At 45.3% G+C, this 18,850-nt stretch overlaps 7 non-coding genes across 7 annotated transcripts; 4 read left to right on the top strand and 3 right to left on the bottom strand.

Annotated features, from left to right (window-relative positions):
* Positions 1–756: 756 nt before the first annotated feature.
* Positions 757–846, bottom strand: trnar-ucg (transfer RNA arginine (anticodon UCG)). Its single transcript is given in 2 exon segments — positions 757–792; positions 810–846. It is a non-coding gene; the product is annotated as a tRNA-Arg (tRNA).
* A 1,810-nt stretch (positions 847–2,656) lies between these two features.
* On the top strand, positions 2,657–2,746 carry trnap-agg (transfer RNA proline (anticodon AGG)). Its single transcript is given in 2 exon segments — positions 2,657–2,692; positions 2,711–2,746. It is a non-coding gene; the product is annotated as a tRNA-Pro (tRNA).
* Positions 2,747–4,018: 1,272 nt separating this feature from the next.
* trnar-ucg (transfer RNA arginine (anticodon UCG)) lies at positions 4,019–4,108 on the bottom strand. The gene is given in 2 exon segments: positions 4,019–4,054; positions 4,072–4,108. It is a non-coding gene; the product is annotated as a tRNA-Arg (tRNA).
* Positions 4,109–5,919: 1,811 nt separating this feature from the next.
* trnap-agg (transfer RNA proline (anticodon AGG)) lies at positions 5,920–6,010 on the top strand. The gene is given in 2 exon segments: positions 5,920–5,955; positions 5,975–6,010. It is a non-coding gene; the product is annotated as a tRNA-Pro (tRNA).
* Positions 6,011–7,282: 1,272 nt separating this feature from the next.
* Positions 7,283–7,372, bottom strand: trnar-ucg (transfer RNA arginine (anticodon UCG)). The gene is given in 2 exon segments: positions 7,283–7,318; positions 7,336–7,372. It is a non-coding gene; the product is annotated as a tRNA-Arg (tRNA).
* Positions 7,373–9,183: 1,811 nt separating this feature from the next.
* On the top strand, positions 9,184–9,273 carry trnap-agg (transfer RNA proline (anticodon AGG)). Its single transcript is given in 2 exon segments — positions 9,184–9,219; positions 9,238–9,273. It is a non-coding gene; the product is annotated as a tRNA-Pro (tRNA).
* A 3,173-nt stretch (positions 9,274–12,446) lies between these two features.
* Positions 12,447–12,537, top strand: trnap-agg (transfer RNA proline (anticodon AGG)). The gene is given in 2 exon segments: positions 12,447–12,483; positions 12,502–12,537. It is a non-coding gene; the product is annotated as a tRNA-Pro (tRNA).
* Positions 12,538–18,850: the final 6,313 nt, after the last annotated feature.

Here is an 18,850-nt window from a genome sequence, read left to right as displayed (position 1 = left end):
GATCCCATGAGAGTATGCCGAAAAGAACGAGGATGTCTCGCCCATTATTTATATCTCAACCAAAGACACTAAAGCAGAAAATCTCGTCATTAAGGTTGATAAATATTTTTGAAATTACATTGCCTCCTAAAGGAGAAATTTATGTTTCTGCTCCCTAATCATTTGGCTCTGGTCCCGCTACTCTTTCATTCGGTGACAATCTCAGCAGAAGAAAGGAGGAGTTCGACAATCTCCGAATCGCGATCACTGCTCCAACTTCATTCAAGAAGTTGAAGAATTGCAGTGGTCTCTTTTAATTTTAACAAGATATGAGTAATGCATGGGGCACAGACCAGGAGCACCAGAGCGCCTCTGACGAAATTGCATTTGAAAGCTTATTTTAGACAAGATTCAGTTAAATGCTCGGAAAGTGTACCAGTATCAAACGTAATAACGACGAGGATGGGAGCTGCACCCTCGCGTACAGATCGGCAATAGATTAACTGTCTATCGCCTTAACCTTTCGGCCACCTCGACTCAACCATATACTGCTCTCAGCCATTTCATTTCCTGCTTTTTGCATCGAAGCAGAAATACCCTGAAAGAAAGTCCACTTCACCGCTTATCCTGCCCGTGCACCCAGATCAACAATGTTGAAAATGTACAATCAGCTTAATGTAAGCAAAAGGCCTTCCACTGCTTCAGTTGAGGGACTGTCAAAAATGGTCGGTTTGAAGCCAGATTCGGAACAGAAAAAGTGTCGCCCAGTTAATTAAACGACTGCGGCAGGACTCGAACCTGCAATCTTCTGATGACTGAATAACTCATAACCGAAATCAGACGCCTTATCCATTAGGCCACGCAGCCGCTGATACTGCTGGTTGTCTTTTTATGGGGAGAATTGTGAGCAGATTCAAGGAAACTGCTCGCAAAAAGAAGCGGATTGAGGAAAAGTTAAACATTTTAACCGAATGAACAGGACTTCTGCGAGCTGGGTTTGCACCAGCGCAGGGAATCACAATGCAACTTGAAGCAGAGCATCGGTGGTTCGTTGGTCTAGGGGTATGACTCTCGCTTAGGGAATTTCCGTGGCTTAAAATGCGAGACGTCCCGGGTTCAAATCCCGGACTGAGCCCCGCCGCATTTAGTTAAACTCAACACCTCGGTCATGAAAGCTGAAACCGTTCTACTTTAAAAAATACGGAATTAATCGGGACTGTGAGCTCTGCCATTTTAAACAGAAACAGAATGATCCGGGAATCTGAGCACTCCCGGTTTAAATAGACCCAGAGTGATTAACAACTGACCACGACCCATTCCATTATAGACAGGCCTGATTTTCAATGCTTATGAAATCGATGGCAACATAAATCGGACTGTTTCTATAACAGGCGGCCGATTACGATGCCCGCTTTTCTGTAGGTGACAAATTGAAAGTTTACTCCATTGTAATTTTTCCCTTTATCTCCGTCATTTCTCTCCAGCCAAATGAACTGAGTCTAGGTGTCAGCCGTGGCTCAGCGGCAGCAAAGTCAAGCACCACTCCAGAGACTTGAGCAGATAATCCAGGCAGACACCCCAGTGCAGTAATGAGGTAGTGCTGCACTGTTGGTGCCTCCGTTTTTCTAGTAAGACGTTAAACCGGGTCCTCCGATCCCATGAGAGTATGCCGAAAAGAACGAGGATGTCTCGCCCCTTATTTATATCTCAACCAAAGACACTAAAACAGAAAATCTCGTCATTAAGGTTGATAAATATTTTTGAAATTACATTTCCTCCTAAAGGAGAAATTTATGTTTCTGCTCCCTAATCATTTGCCTCTGGTCCCGCTACTCTTTCATTCGGTGACAATGTCAGCAGAAGAAAGGAGGAGTTCGACAATCTCCGAATCGCGATCACTGCTCCAACTTCATTCAAGAAGTTGAAGAATTGCAGTGGTCTCTTTTAATTTTAACAAGATATGAGTAATGCATGGGGCACAGACCAGGAGCACCAGAGCGACTCTGACGAAATTGCATTTGAAAGCTTATTTTAGGCAAGATTCAGTTAAATGCTCGGAAATTGTACCAGTATCAAACGTAATAATGACGAGAATGGGAGCTGAACCCTCGCGTACAGATCGGCAATAGATTAACAGTCTATCGCCTTAACCTTTCGGCCACCTCGACTCAACCATATACCGCTCTCAGCCATTCCATTTCCTGCTTTTTGCATCTAAGCAGAAATACCCTGAAAGAAAGTCCACTTCACCGCTTATCCTGCCCGTGCACCCAGATCTACAATGTTGAAAATGTACAATCAGCTTAATGTAAGCAAAAGGCCTTCCACTGCTTCAGCTGAGGGACTGTCAAAAATTGTCGGTTTGAAGCCAGATTCGGAACAGAAGAAGTGTCGCCCAGTTAATTAAACGACCGCAGCAGGACTCAAACCTGCAATCTTCTGATAACTGAAAAACTCGCTAACCGAATTCAGACGCCTTACCCATTAGGCCACGCAGCCGCAGATGCTGCTGAGCTTCTTTTTATGGGGAGAATTGTGAGCAGATTCAAGGAAACTGCTCGCAAAAAGAAGCGGATTGAGGAAAAGTTAAACATTTTAACTGAATGAACAGGACTTCTGCGAGCTGGGTTTGCACCAGCGCAGGGAATCGCAATGCAACTTAAACCATAACATCGGCGGCTCGTTGGTCTAGGGGTATGATTCTCGCTTAGGGAATTTCCATGGCTTAAATTGCGAGAGGTCCCGGGTTCAAATCCCGGACGAACCCCGCCACATTTAGTTGAATTCAACACCTCGGTCATGAAAACTGAAATCGTTCTCCTTTAAAAAAAACGGAATGATCCGGGACTGTGAGCTCTGCCATTTCAAACAGAAACAGAATGATCCGGGACTGTGAGCACTCTCTTTTTAAACAGACCCAGAGTGATTAACAACTGACCACGACCCATTCCATTATAGACAGGCCTGATTGTCAATGCTTATTAAATCGATGGCAACATATATCGGACTGTTTCTATAACAGGCGGCCGATTACGATGCCCGCTTTTCTGTTGGGTGACATATTGAAAGTTTACTCCATTGTAATTTTCCCTTTATCTCCGTCATTTCTCTCCAGCCAAATGAACTGAGTCTAGGTGTCAGCCGTGGCTCAGCGGCAGCAAAGTCAAGCACCACTCCAGAGACTTGAGCACATAATCCAGGCTGACACTCCAGTGCAGTAATGACGTAGTGCTGCACTGTTGGTGCCTCCGTCTTTCTAGTAAGACGTTAAACCGGGTCCTCGGATCCCATGAGAGTATGCCGAAAAGAACGAGGATGTCTCGCCCATTATTTATATCTCAACCAAAGACACTAAAGCAGAAAATCTCGTCATTAAGGTTGATAAATATTTTTGAAATTACATTGCCTCCTAAAGGAGAAATTTATGTTTCTGCTCCCTAATCATTTGGCTCTGGTCCCGCTACTCTTTCATTCGGTGACAATCTCAGCAGAAGAAAGGAGGAGTTCGACAATCTCCGAATCGCGATCACTGCTCCAACTTCATTCAAGAAGTTGAAGAATTGCAGTGGTCTCTTTTAATTTTAACAAGATATGAGTAATGCATGGGGCACAGACCAGGAGCACCAGAGCGCCTCTGACGAAATTGCATTTGAAAGCTTATTTTAGACAAGATTCAGTTAAATGCTCGGAAAGTGTACCAGTATCAAACGTAATAACGACGAGGATGGGAGCTGCACCCTCGCGTACAGATCGGCAATAGATTAACTGTCTATCGCCTTAACCTTTCGGCCACCTCGACTCAACCATATACTGCTCTCAGCCATTTCATTTCCTGCTTTTTGCATCGAAGCAGAAATACCCTGAAAGAAAGTCCACTTCACCGCTTATCCTGCCCGTGCACCCAGATCAACAATGTTGAAAATGTACAATCAGCTTAATGTAAGCAAAAGGCCTTCCACTGCTTCAGTTGAGGGACTGTCAAAAATGGTCGGTTTGAAGCCAGATTCGGAACAGAAAAAGTGTCGCCCAGTTAATTAAACGACTGCGGCAGGACTCGAACCTGCAATCTTCTGATGACTGAATAACTCATAACCGAAATCAGACGCCTTATCCATTAGGCCACGCAGCCGCTGATACTGCTGGTTGTCTTTTTATGGGGAGAATTGTGAGCAGATTCAAGGAAACTGCTCGCAAAAAGAAGCGGATTGAGGAAAAGTTAAACATTTTAACCGAATGAACAGGACTTCTGCGAGCTGGGTTTGCACCAGCGCAGGGAATCACAATGCAACTTGAAGCAGAGCATCGGTGGTTCGTTGGTCTAGGGGTATGACTCTCGCTTAGGGAATTTCCGTGGCTTAAAATGCGAGACGTCCCGGGTTCAAATCCCGGACTGAGCCCCGCCGCATTTAGTTAAACTCAACACCTCGGTCATGAAAGCTGAAACCGTTCTACTTTAAAAAATACGGAATTAATCGGGACTGTGAGCTCTGCCATTTTAAACAGAAACAGAATGATCCGGGAATCTGAGCACTCCCGGTTTAAATAGACCCAGAGTGATTAACAACTGACCACGACCCATTCCATTATAGACAGGCCTGATTTTCAATGCTTATGAAATCGATGGCAACATAAATCGGACTGTTTCTATAACAGGCGGCCGATTACGATGCCCGCTTTTCTGTTGGGTGACAAATTGAAAGTTTACTCCATTGTAATTTTTCCCTTTATCTCCGTCATTTCTCTCCAGCCAAATGAACTGAGTCTAGGTGTCAGCCGTGGCTCAGCGGCAGCAAAGTCAAGCACCACTCCAGAGACTTGAGCAGATAATCCAGGCAGACACCCCAGTGCAGTAATGAGGTAGTGCTGCACTGTTGGTGCCTCCGTTTTTCTAGTAAGACGTTAAACCGGGTCCTCCGATCCCATGAGAGTATGCCGAAAAGAACGAGGATGTCTCGCCCCTTATTTATATCTCAACCAAAGACACTAAAACAGAAAATCTCGTCATTAAGGTTGATAAATATTTTTGAAATTACATTTCCTCCTAAAGGAGAAATTTATGTTTCTGCTCCCTAATCATTTGCCTCTGGTCCCGCTACTCTTTCATTCGGTGACAATGTCAGCAGAAGAAAGGAGGAGTTCGACAATCTCCGAATCGCGATCACTGCTCCAACTTCATTCAAGAAGTTGAAGAATTGCAGTGGTCTCTTTTAATTTTAACAAGATATGAGTAATGCATGGGGCACAGACCAGGAGCACCAGAGCGACTCTGACGAAATTGCATTTGAAAGCTTATTTTAGGCAAGATTCAGTTAAATGCTCGGAAATTGTACCAGTATCAAACGTAATAATGACGAGAATGGGAGCTGAACCCTCGCGTACAGATCGGCAATAGATTAACAGTCTATCGCCTTAACCTTTCGGCCACCTCGACTCAACCATATACCGCTCTCAGCCATTCCATTTCCTGCTTTTTGCATCTAAGCAGAAATACCCTGAAAGAAAGTCCACTTCACCGCTTATCCTGCCCGTGCACCCAGATCTACAATGTTGAAAATGTACAATCAGCTTAATGTAAGCAAAAGGCCTTCCACTGCTTCAGCTGAGGGACTGTCAAAAATTGTCGGTTTGAAGCCAGATTCGGAACAGAAGAAGTGTCGCCCAGTTAATTAAACGACCGCAGCAGGACTCAAACCTGCAATCTTCTGATAACTGAAAAACTCGCTAACCGAATTCAGACGCCTTACCCATTAGGCCACGCAGCCGCAGATGCTGCTGAGCTTCTTTTTATGGGGAGAATTGTGAGCAGATTCAAGGAAACTGCTCGCAAAAAGAAGCGGATTGAGGAAAAGTTAAACATTTTAACTGAATGAACAGGACTTCTGCGAGCTGGGTTTGCACCAGCGCAGGGAATCGCAATGCAACTTAAATCATAACATCGGCGGCTCGTTGGTCTAGGGGTATGATTCTCGCTTAGGGAATTTCCATGGCTTATAATTGCGAGAGGTCCCGGGTTCAAATCCCGGACGAGCCCCGCCACATTTAGTTGAATTCAACACCTCGGTCATGAAAACTGAAATCGTTCTCCTTTAAAAAAAACGGAATGATCCGGGACTGTGAGCTCTGCCATTTCAAACAGAAACAGAATGATCCGGGACTGTGAGCACTCTCTTTTTAAACAGACCCAGAGTGATTAACAACTGACCACGACCAATTCCATTATAGACAGGCCTGATTGTCAATGCTTATTAAATCGATGGCAACATATATCGGACTGTTTCTATAACAGGCGGCCGATTACGATGCCCGCTTTTCTGTTGGGTGACATATTGAAAGTTTACTCCATTGTAATTTTCCCTTTATCTCCGTCATTTCTCTCCAGCCAAATGAACTGAGTCTAGGTGTCAGCCGTGGCTCAGCGGCAGCAAAGTCAAGCACCACTCCAGAGACTTGAGCACATAATCCAGGCTGACACTCCAGTGCAGTAATGACGTAGTGCTGCACTGTTGGTGCCTCCGTCTTTCTAGTAAGACGTTAAACCGGGTCCTCGGATCCCATGAGAGTATGCCGAAAAGAACGAGGATGTCTCGCCCATTATTTATATCTCAACCAAAGACACTAAAGCAGAAAATCTCGTCATTAAGGTTGATAAATATTTTTGAAATTACATTGCCTCCTAAAGGAGAAATTTATGTTTCTGCTCCCTAATCATTTGGCTCTGGTCCCGCTACTCTTTCATTCGGTGACAATCTCAGCAGAAGAAAGGAGGAGTTCGACAATCTCCGAATCGCGATCACTGCTCCAACTTCATTCAAGAAGTTGAAGAATTGCAGTGGTCTCTTTTAATTTTAACAAGATATGAGTAATGCATGGGGCACAGACCAGGAGCACCAGAGCGCCTCTGACGAAATTGCATTTGAAAGCTTATTTTAGACAAGATTCAGTTAAATGCTCGGAAAGTGTACCAGTATCAAACGTAATAACGACGAGGATGGGAGCTGCACCCTCGCGTACAGATCGGCAATAGATTAACTGTCTATCGCCTTAACCTTTCGGCCACCTCGACTCAACCATATACTGCTCTCAGCCATTTCATTTCCTGCTTTTTGCATCGAAGCAGAAATACCCTGAAAGAAAGTCCACTTCACCGCTTATCCTGCCCGTGCACCCAGATCAACAATGTTGAAAATGTACAATCAGCTTAATGTAAGCAAAAGGCCTTCCACTGCTTCAGTTGAGGGACTGTCAAAAATGGTCGGTTTGAAGCCAGATTCGGAACAGAAAAAGTGTCGCCCAGTTAATTAAACGACTGCGGCAGGACTCGAACCTGCAATCTTCTGATGACTGAATAACTCATAACCGAAATCAGACGCCTTATCCATTAGGCCACGCAGCCGCTGATACTGCTGGTTGTCTTTTTATGGGGAGAATTGTGAGCAGATTCAAGGAAACTGCTCGCAAAAAGAAGCGGATTGAGGAAAAGTTAAACATTTTAACCGAATGAACAGGACTTCTGCGAGCTGGGTTTGCACCAGCGCAGGGAATCACAATGCAACTTGAAGCAGAGCATCGGTGGTTCGTTGGTCTAGGGGTATGACTCTCGCTTAGGGAATTTCCGTGGCTTAAAATGCGAGACGTCCCGGGTTCAAATCCCGGACTGAGCCCCGCCGCATTTAGTTAAACTCAACACCTCGGTCATAAAAGCTGAAACCGTTCTACTTTAAAAAATACGGAATTAATCGGGACTGTGAGCTCTGCCATTTTAAACAGAAACAGAATGATCCGGGAATCTGAGCACTCCCGGTTTAAATAGACCCAGAGTGATTAACAACTGACCACGACCCATTCCATTATAGACAGGCCTGATTTTCAATGCTTATGAAATCGATGGCAACATAAATCGGACTGTTTCTATAACAGGCGGCCGATTACGATGCCCGCTTTTCTGTTGGGTGACAAATTGAAAGTTTACTCCATTGTAATTTTTCCCTTTATCTCCGTCATTTCTCTCCAGCCAAATGAACTGAGTCTAGGTGTCAGCCGTGGCTCAGCGGCAGCAAAGTCAAGCACCACTCCAGAGACTTGAGCAGATAATCCAGGCAGACACCCCAGTGCAGTAATGAGGTAGTGCTGCACTGTTGGTGCCTCCGTTTTTCTAGTAAGACGTTAAACCGGGTCCTCCGATCCCATGAGAGTATGCCGAAAAGAACGAGGATGTCTCGCCCCTTATTTATATCTCACCCAAAGACACTAAAACAGAAAATCTCGTCATTAAGGTTGATAAATATTTTTGAAATTACATTTCCTCCTAAAGGAGAAATTTATGTTTCTGCTCCCTAATCATTTGCCTCTGGTCCCGCTACTCTTTCATTCGGTGACAATGTCAGCAGAAGAAAGGAGGAGTTCGACAATCTCCGAATCGCGATCACTGCTCCAACTTCATTCAAGAAGTTGAAGAATTGCAGTGGTCTCTTTTAATTTTAACAAGATATGAGTAATGCATGGGGCACAGACCAGGAGCACCAGAGCGACTCTGACGAAATTGCATTTGAAAGCTTATTTTAGGCAAGATTCAGTTAAATGCTCGGAAATTGTACCAGTATCAAACGTAATAATGACGAGAATGGGAGCTGAACCCTCGCGTACAGATCGGCAATAGATTAACAGTCTATCGCCTTAACCTTTCGGCCACCTCGACTCAACCATATACCGCTCTCAGCCATTCCATTTCCTGCTTTTTGCATCTAAGCAGAAATACCCTGAAAGAAAGTCCACTTCACCGCTTATCCTGCCCGTGCACCCAGATCTACAATGTTGAAAATGTACAATCAGCTTAATGTAAGCAAAAGGCCTTCCACTGCTTCAGCTGAGGGACTGTCAAAAATTGTCGGTTTGAAGCCAGATTCGGAACAGAAGAAGTGTCGCCCAGTTAATTAAACGACCGCAGCAGGACTCAAACCTGCAATCTTCTGATAACTGAAAAACTCGCTAACCGAATTCAGACGCCTTACCCATTAGGCCACGCAGCCGCAGATGCTGCTGAGCTTCTTTTTATGGGGAGAATTGTGAGCAGATTCAAGGAAACTGCTCGCAAAAAGAAGCGGATTGAGGAAAAGTTAAACATTTTAACTGAATGAACAGGACTTCTGCGAGCTGGGTTTGCACCAGCGCAGGGAATCGCAATGCAACTTAAACCATAACATCGGCGGCTCGTTGGTCTAGGGGTATGATTCTCGCTTAGGGAATTTCCATGGCTTAAATTGCGAGAGGTCCCGGGTTCAAATCCCGGACGAGCCCCGCCACATTTAGTTGAATTCAACACCTCGGTCATGAAAACTGAAATCGTTCCCCTTTTAAAAAAACGGAATGATCCGGGACTGTGAGCTCTGCCATTTCAAACAGAAACAGAATGATCCGGGACTGTGAGCACTCTCTTTTTAAACAGACCCAGAGTGATTAACAACTGACCACGACCCATTCCATTATAGACAGGCCTGATTTTCAATGCTTATGAAATCGATGGCAACATATATCGGACTGTTTCTATAACAGGCGGCCGATTACGATGCCCGCTTTTCTGTTGGGTGACAAATTGAAAGTTTACTCCATTGTAATTTTCCCTTTATCTCCGTCATTTCTCTCCAGCCAAATGAACTGAGTCTAGGTGTCAGCCGTGGCTCAGCGGCAGCAAAGTCAAGCACCACTCCAGAGACTTGAGCACATAATCCAGGCTGACACTCCAGTGCAGTAATGACGTAGTGCTGCACTGTTGGTGCCTCCGTCTTTCTAGTAAGACGTTAAACCGGGCCCTCGGATCCCATGAGAGTATGCCGAAAAGAACGAGGATGTCTCGCCCATTATTTATATCTCAACCAAAGACACTAAAGCAGAAAATCTCGTCATTAAGGTTGATAAATATTTTTGAAATTACATTGCCTCCTAAAGGAGAAATTTATGTTTCTGCTCCCTAATCATTTGGCTCTGGTCCCGCTACTCTTTAATTCGGTGACAATCTCAGCAGAAGAAAGGAGGAATTCGACAATCTCCGAATCGCGATCACTGCTCCAACTTCATTCAAGAAGTTGAAGAATTGCAGTGGTCTCTTTTAATTTTAACAAGATATGAGTAATGCATGGGGCACAGACCAGGAGCACCAGAGCGCCTCTGACGAAATTGCATTTGAAAGCTTATTTTAGACAAGATTCAGTTAAATGCTCGGAAAGTGTACCAGTATCAAACGTAATAACGACGAGGATGGGAGCTGCACCCTCGCGTACAGATCGGCAATAGATTAACTGTCTATCGCCTTAACCTTTCGGCCACCTCGACTCAACCATATACTGCTCTCAGCCATTTCATTTCCTGCTTTTTGCATCCAAGCAGAAATACCCTGAAAGAAAGTCCACTTCACCGCTTATCCTGCCCGTGCACCCAGATCAACAATGTTGAAAATGTACAATCAGCTTAATGTAAGCAAAAGGCCTTCCACTGCTTCAGTTGAGGGACTGTCAAAAATGGTCGGTTTGAAGCCAGATTCGGAACAGAAAAAGTGTCGCCCAGTTAATTAAACGACTGCGGCAGGACTCGAACCTGCAATCTTCTGATGACTGAATAACTCATAACCGAATTCAGACGCCTTATCCATTAGGCCACGCAGCCGCTGATACTGCTGGTTGTCTTTTTATGGGGAGAATTGTGAGCAGATTCAAGGAAACTGCTCGCAAAAAGAAGCGGATTGAGGAAAAGTTAAACATTTTAACTGAATGAACAGGACTTCTGCGAGCTGGGTTTGCACCAGCGCAGGGAATCACAATGCAACTTGAAGCAGAGCATCGGTGGTTCGTTGGTCTAGGGGTATGACTCTCGCTTAGGGAATTTCCGTGGCTTAAAATGCGAGACGTCCCGGGTTCAAATCCCGGACTGAGCCCCGCCGCATTTAGTTAAACTCAACACCTCGGTCATGAAAGCTGAAACCGTTCTACTTTAAAAAATACGGAATTAATCGGGACTGTGAGCTCTGCCATTTTAAACAGAAACAGAATGATCCGGGAATCTGAGCACTCCCGGTTTAAATAGACCCAGAGTGATTAACAACTGACCACGACCCATTCCATTATAGACAGGCCTGATTTTCAATGCTTATGAAATCGATGGCAACATAAATCGGACTGTTTCTATAACAGGCGGCCGATTACGATGCCCGCTTTTCTGTTGGCTGACAAATTGAAAGTTTACTCCATTGTAATTTTTCCCTTTATCTCCGTCATTTCTCTCCAGCCAAATGAACTGAGTCTAGGTGTCAGCCGTGGCTCAGCGGCAGCAAAGTCAAGCACCACTCCAGAGACTTGAGCAGATAATCCAGGCAGACACCCCAGTGCAGTAATGAGGTAGTGCTGCACTGTTGGTGCCTCCGTCTTTCTAGTAAGACGTTAAACCGGGTCCTCCGATCCCATGAGAGTATGCCGAAAAGAACGAGGATGTCTCGCCCCTTATTTATATCTCAACCAAAGACACTAAAACAGAAAATCTCGTCATTAAGGTTGATAAATATTTTTGAAATTACATTGCCTCCTAAAGGAGAAATTTATGTTTGTGCTCCCTAATCATTTGCCTCTGGTCCCGCTACTCTTTCATTCGGTGACAATGTCAGCAGAAGAAAGGAGGAGTTCGACAATCTCCGAATCGCGATCACTGCTCCAACTTCATTCAAGAAGTTGAAGAATTGCAGTGGTCTCTTTTAATTTTAACAAGATATGAGTAATGCATGGGGCACAGACCAGGAGCACCAGAGCGACTCTGACGAAATTGCATTTGAAAGCTTATTTTAGGCAAGATTCAGTTAAATGCTCGGAGATTGTACCAGTATCAAACGTAATAATGACGAGAATGGGAGCTGAACCCTCGCGTACACATCGGCAATAGATTAACAGTCTATCGCCTTAACCTTTCGGCCACCTCGACTCAACCATATACCGCTCTCAGCCATTCCATTTCCTGCTTTTTGCATCTAAGCAGAAATACCCTGAAAGAAAGTCCACTTCACCGCTTATCCTGCCCGTGCACCCAGATCTACAATGTTGAAAATGTACAATCAGCTTAATGTAAGCAAAAGGCCTTCCACTGCTTCAGCTGAGGGACTGTCAAAAATTGTCGGTTTGAAGCCAGATTCGGAACAGAAGAAGTGTCGCCCAGTTAATTAAACGACCGCAGCAGGACTCAAACCTGCAATCTTCTGATAGCTGAAAAACTCGCTAACCGAATTCAGACGCCTTACCCATTAGGCCACGCAGCCGCAGATGCTGCTGAGCTTCTTTTTATGGGGAGAATTGTGAGCAGATTCAAGGAAACTGCTCGCAAAAAGAAGCGGATTGAGGAAAAGTTAAACATTTTAACTGAATGAACAGGACTTCTGCGAGCTGGGTTTGCACCAGCGCAGGGAATCGCAATGCAACTTAAACCATAACATCGGCGGCTCGTTGGTCTAGGGGTATGATTTCTCGCTTAGGGAATTTCCATGGCTTAAATTGCGAGAGGTCCCGGGTTCAAATCCCGGACGAGCCCCGCCACATTTAGTTGAATTCAACACCTCGGTCATGAAAACTGAAATCGTTCTCCTTTAAAAAAAACGGAATGATCCGGGACTGTGAGCTCTGCCATTTCAAACAGAAACAGAATGATCCGGGAATGTGAGCACTCTCTTTTTAAACAGACCCAGAATGATTAACAACTGACCACGACCCATTCCATTATAGACAGGCCTGATTTTCAATGCTTATGAAATCGATGGCAACATATATCGGACTGTTTCTATAACAGGCGGCCGATTACGATGCCCGCTTTTCTGTTGGGTGACAAATTGAAAGTTTACTCCATTGTAATTTTCCCTTTATCTCCGTCATTTCTCTCCAGCCAAATGAACTGAGTCTAGGTGTCAGCCGTGGCTCAGCGGCAGCAAAGTCAAGCACCACTCCAGAGACTTGAGCAGATAATCCAGGCTGACACTCCAGTGCAGTAATGAGGTAGTGCTGCACCGTTGGTGCCTCCGTCTTTCTAGCAAGACGTTAAACCGGGCCCTCGGATCCCATGAGAGTATGCCGAAAAGAACGAGGATGTCTCGCCCATTATTTATATCTCAACCAAAGACACTAAAGCAGAAAATCTCGTCATAAAGGTTGATAAATATTTTTGAAATTACATTGCCTCCTAAAGGAGAAATTTATGTTTCTGCTCCCTAATCATTTTGGTCTGGTCCCGCTACTCTTTCATTCAGTGACAATCTCAGCAGAAGAAAGGAGGAGTTCGACAATCACCGAATCGCGATCACTGCTCCAACTTCATTCAAGAAGTTGTAGAATTGCTGTGGTCTCTTTTAATTTTAACAAGATATGAGTAATGCATGGGGCACAGACCAGGAGCACCAGAGCGACTCTGACGAAATTGCATTTGAAAGCTTATTTTAGGCAAGATTCAGTTAAATGCTCGGAAATTGTACCAGTATCAAACGTAATAATGACGAGGATGGGAGCTGAACCCTCGCGTACAGATCGGCAATAGATGAAAAGTCTATCGCCTTAACCTTTCGGCCACCTCGACTCAACCATATCCTGCTCTCAGCCATTCCATTTCCTGCTTTTTGCATCTAAGCAGAAATACCCTGAAAGAAAGTCCACTTCACCGCTTATCCTGCCCGTGCACCCAGATCAACAATGTTGAAAATGTACAATCAGCTTAATATAAGCAAAAGGCCTTCCACTGCTTCAGTTGAGGGACTGTCAAAAATGGTCGGTTTGAAGCCAGATTCGGAACAGAAAAAGTGTTGCCCAGTTAATTAAACGACTGCGGCAGGACTCGAATCTGCAATCTTCTGATGATTGAATAACTCATAACCGAAGTCAAACGCCTTAGCCATTAGGCCACGCAGCCGCTGATACTGCTGAGTCGCTTTTTATGGGGAGAATTGTGAGCAGATTCAAGGAAACTGCTCGCAAAAAGAAGCGGATTGAGGTAAAGTTAAACATTTTAACTGAATGAACAGGACTTCTGCGAGCTGGGGTTGCACCAGCGCAGGGAATCGCAATGCAAATCGAAACAAAACATCGGCGGCTCGTTGGTTTAGGGGTATGATTCTCGCTAAGGGAATTTCCGTGGCTTAAAGTGCGAGAGGTCTCGCGTTCAAAGCCCTGACGAACCCTGCCGCATTTAGTTAAACTCAACACCTCGGTCATGAAAGCTGAAATCGCTCCACTTTAAAAAAAACGGAATGACACGGGACTGTGAGCTCTGCCATTTTAAACAGTCACAGAATGATCCGGGACTGTGAGCACTCCCGTTTTAAACAGACCCAGATTGATGAACAACTGACCACGACCCATTCCATTTTAGACAGGCCTGATTTTCAATGCTTATGAAATCGATGGCAACATAAATCGGACTGTTTCTATAACAGGCGGCCAATTACGATGACCGCTTTTCTGTTGGATGACAAATTGAAGGTTTACTCCATTATAATTTTTCCCTTTATCTCCGTCATTTCTCGCCAGTCAAATGAAATGAGTGTAGGTGTCAGCCGTGGCTCAGCGGCAGCAAAGTCAAGCACCACTCCAGAGACTTGAGCAGATAATCCAGGCAGACACCCCAGTGCAGTAATGACGTAGTGCTGCACTGTTGGTGCCTCCGTCTTTCTAGTAAGACGTTAAACCGGGCCCTCCGATCCCATGAGAGTATGCCGAAAAGAACGAGGATGTCTCGCCCATTATTTATATCGCAACCAAAGACACCAAAACAGAAAATCTCGTCATTAAGGTTGATAAATATTTTTGAAATTACATTGTCCCCTAAAGGAGAAATTTGTGTTTCTGCTCCCTTATCATTTGCCTCTGTTCCCGCTACTCTTTCATTCGGTGACAATCTCAGCAGAAGAAAGGAGGAGTTTGACAATCTCCGAATCGCGATCACTGCTCCACCTTCATTCAAGAAGTTGAAGAATTCAGTGGTCTCTTTTAATTTTAACAGCATATGAGTAATGCAAGCGGCACAGACCAGGAGCATCAGAGCGGTTCTGACGATGTTGCATTTGAAAGCTTATTTTAAGCAAGATTCAGTTAAATGCTCGGAAAGTGTACCAGTATCAGACGTAATAACGATGAGGATGGGATCCGAACCCTCGTGTACAGAGCACAACTAAATTAACAGTCCATCGCCTTAATTTCTCGGCCACCTCCTCTCAACCATTCACTGCTCTCAGTCATTCCATTTCCTGCTTTTTGCATCTGGGCAGAAATACCCTGAAAGAAAGTCCACTTCACTGCTTATCCTGCCCGTGCACACAGATCTACAATGTTGAAAATGTACAATCAGCTTAATGTAAGCAAAAGTCCTTCCGCTGCTTCAGTTGAGGGACTGTTAGAAATGGTCGGTTTGAAGAGAGATTCAGAACAGAAAAAGTGTCGCCTAGTTAATTAAACGACCGCGACAGAACTCGAACCTGCAATTTTCTGATAACTGTAAAACTCGCAACCGAAGTCAAAAACTTTATCCATTAGGCCACGCGGCCGCTGATGATACTGAACCACTTTTTATGGGGAGAATTGTGAGCAGATTGAAGGAAACTGCTCGCAAAAAGACGTGATTAACAACTGACCACTCATAACTCTTGTGCCAAATCCTATTGCATTTAATACAGACTTTTTTTTAAATTATTCATTGATGGGATGTGGGCGTCGCTGGCTGGTTGGCCTGCATTTAGTGCCTATCCCCAATTGCCCTTGAGAAGATGGTGATGAGCCGCCTTCTTGAACCGGTGCAGTCCATATGGTGTAGGTACTCCCACAATGCTGTTCGGAAGGGAGTTCCAGGATTTTGGCCCAGCGGCAGTGAAGGAACGGCGATACAGGTCCAAGTACGGATGGTGTGTGGCTTGGTGGGGAACTTGTAGGTGGTGATATTCCGATGCGTCTGCTGCCCTTGTCCTTCTAAGTGGTAGAAGTCACAGGTTTGGAAGGTGCTGTTGAAGGAGCTTTGGCGAGTTGCTGCAGCGCATCTTGCAGATGGTACACACTGCAGCCACAATGTGCCGGTGGTGGAGTGAGTGAATGTTGAAGGTGGTGGATGGAGTGCCAATCAAGCGGGCTGCCTTATCTTGAATGGTGTCGAGCTTCTTGAGTGTTGTTGGAGCTGCACTCATCCAGGCAAGTGGAGAGTATTCCATCACACTCCCGACTTGTGCCTTATAGATGGTGGAAAGGCTTTGGGGAGTCAGGAGGTGAGACACTCGCCGCAGAATTCCCAGCCTCTGGCCTGCTCTTGTAGCCACAGTATTTATATGGCTGGTCCAGTTCAGTTTCTGATCAATGGTAACCCCCAGAATGTTGATAGTGGGGGATTCAGCGATGGTAATGCCATTGAATGTCAAGGGGTGATGGTTAGAGTCTCGCTTGTTGGAGATGGTCATTGCGTGGCAGTTGTGTGGTGCGAATGTTACTTGCCACTTGTCAGCCCAAGTCTGAATGTTGTCCAGGTCTTGCTGCATATGGACATGGACTGCGTCATTATCCAACGAGTCTCGAATGTTGCTGAACAGTGTCCAATCATCAGCGAACATCACCACTTCTGACCTTATGATGGAGGGAAGGTCATTGATGAAACAGCTGAAGATGGTTGGGCCTAGGACACTGCCCTGAGGAACTCCTGCAGTGATGTCATGTGATTGAGATGAATGTCCCCCAACAACCACAGCCAACTTCCTTTATGCTAGGTATGATTCCAACCAATGGAGAGTTTTCCCCTTGATTCCCATTGACTTCAGTTTTGCTAGGGCTCCTTGATGCCATACTCGATCAAATGCTGCCTTGATGTCAAGGGCAGTGACTCTCACGTCACCTCTTGAGTTCAGCTCTTTTGTCCATGTTTGGACCAAGGCTGTAATGAGGTCAGGAGCTGAGTGGCCCTGGAGGAGCCCAAACTGGGTGTCAGTTAGTAGGTTATTGCTGAGTAAGAGCCGCTTGATGGCACTGTCAAGGACACCTTCCATCACTTTGCTGATGATTGAGAGTAGACTGATGGGACGGTAATTGGCTGGGTCGGATATGTACTGCTTTTTGTAGACAGCACATACTTGGGCAATTTTCCACATTGCCGGGTAGATACCAGTGTTGTAGCTGTACTGGAACAGCTTGGCTAGGGGCGCAGCTTGTTCTGGAGCACAAGTCTTTAGTACTATTGCCGTAATGTTGTCAGGGCCCATAGCCTTTGCAGTATCCAGTGTCTTCAGCCGTTTCTTGACATCACGTGGAGTGAATTGAATGGGCTGAAGACTGGCATCTGTGATGCTGGGGACCTCAGTAGGAGGCCGAGATGAATCATCCACTCGGCACTTCTGGCTGAAGATAGTTGCAAATGCTTCAGCCTTGTCTTTGCACTCACGTGCTGGGCTCCACCATCATTGAGGATGGGGTATGTTTGGAGCCTCCTCCTCCTGTTAACTGTTTAATTGTCCACCACCACTCACGACTGGATGTGGCAGTACTGCAGAGCTATGATTTGATCCGATGGTTGTGAGATCGCTTAGCTCTGCCATCTCCTTTACTGCAGCTATCTGTTCCTCCAAGGCAGCCACTTTAACTTTCTGCTGGTTGTCTACCTCGGTCGCCCATCTGATCAGTTCATCAAAGGTCTGCATGGTGACCAAACCAGTTTTCAGTATGGCCTGATGGGCACCACACAGCCCTTCCTTGTACATTTAAAAACATGCCAAATTGTCTTGTTGTGGTGCTATTATACCTGAGTGGGCTACAAAACTAGTCCACTTCCGTTCTCCATAGTCATGGGCGGACTCCCCTTTCCCCTGACTAATTCCCATGACTTGTCCCTACTTTACTTGTACAAATCCTAAAACGTGCGTAACAGCGGTCCTAAATGCTGTATAATCCATATCTCGTTGCTGCTTTGTAGGGGCTACATTTTGATACCATGTTCCGTCCCTATATTGTTGAGGTAATTGACCCCACATACCTCCACTCATCTTTGCCCTCACTACTCCATCAGCATCCCGGTTTTTGAAGTTCTGACCTATTCTCATTTCTCTTAGTTTCTGTCAGAATATGGCATTACTCTGTCGGGGCTTTAGTTCCGGCAGTATTTGAAGCAACTTTAATTTATCTCCTGGGGAGAAAGGTACGTAAGTGTTTTTTATCTGAACTGGTACTGCTGGGATGGTAATGGTGCCTGGGGGTACCCCTACCAGTGTAGGCACCGCCGGGGTGCCCGGAATAAATTCCACCTTAATAGGTGCCGCTTTTATGTCATCATATGGGGGCGGGACATCCCCATCATTATAGTCGAGGTCATGTTCAGCCCCTTTTTCGCTTAGCACCTCCCAGTCTATCCTGTCCTTGAATACTCTTTTCACCTCTGATGGCGCTACAGGATCTGTTGCCATTACTGGTACTTCGGTACAATTTTCGCGCCCATTTTTGGTCCAAATTCGAGCACGGCTACTCAACTCATAATATGCGCGAGCCACTAAATTGATGGCCTTTTCTTCATTTAATTTTGTTTCTTTAGCTTACCATTCTCTTTGTTTGGCTGGTGGGTCATTCGGTTGCCAATGGTTATTAACAATTTTGTCAATTAATCTTTTATTTTTGTCCGCTAAATAGCGTGTCAGAGACCCCACCGGTCCCCACTCGAGTTTTTCACTTTCCATGGTTAATTGTTGTCAGCAGTACGTCCCGTACTTTACTCTCGCAGAGTGAGACAGTACTTGCAACCACAGTTGTCAGAGTTACCATCTTTGCTTTACTCTCGCAGAGTGAGATGTTACTTGCAAACGCAGTTCTCAGAGGTACCTCCCTTATTTACTCTCACAGAGTGAGTC

The sequence above is a fragment of the Somniosus microcephalus genome, unplaced genomic scaffold (assembly GCF_052327205.1).
Source record: "Somniosus microcephalus isolate GS21.2 unplaced genomic scaffold, FLI_Smic_1.0 unresolved_chr1, whole genome shotgun sequence".
Classification (NCBI taxonomy): Eukaryota; Metazoa; Chordata; class Chondrichthyes; order Squaliformes; family Somniosidae; genus Somniosus; species Somniosus microcephalus.
Note: the sequence above shows the minus strand (reverse complement) of the source record. Positions and strands in the feature narration are given on the sequence as shown.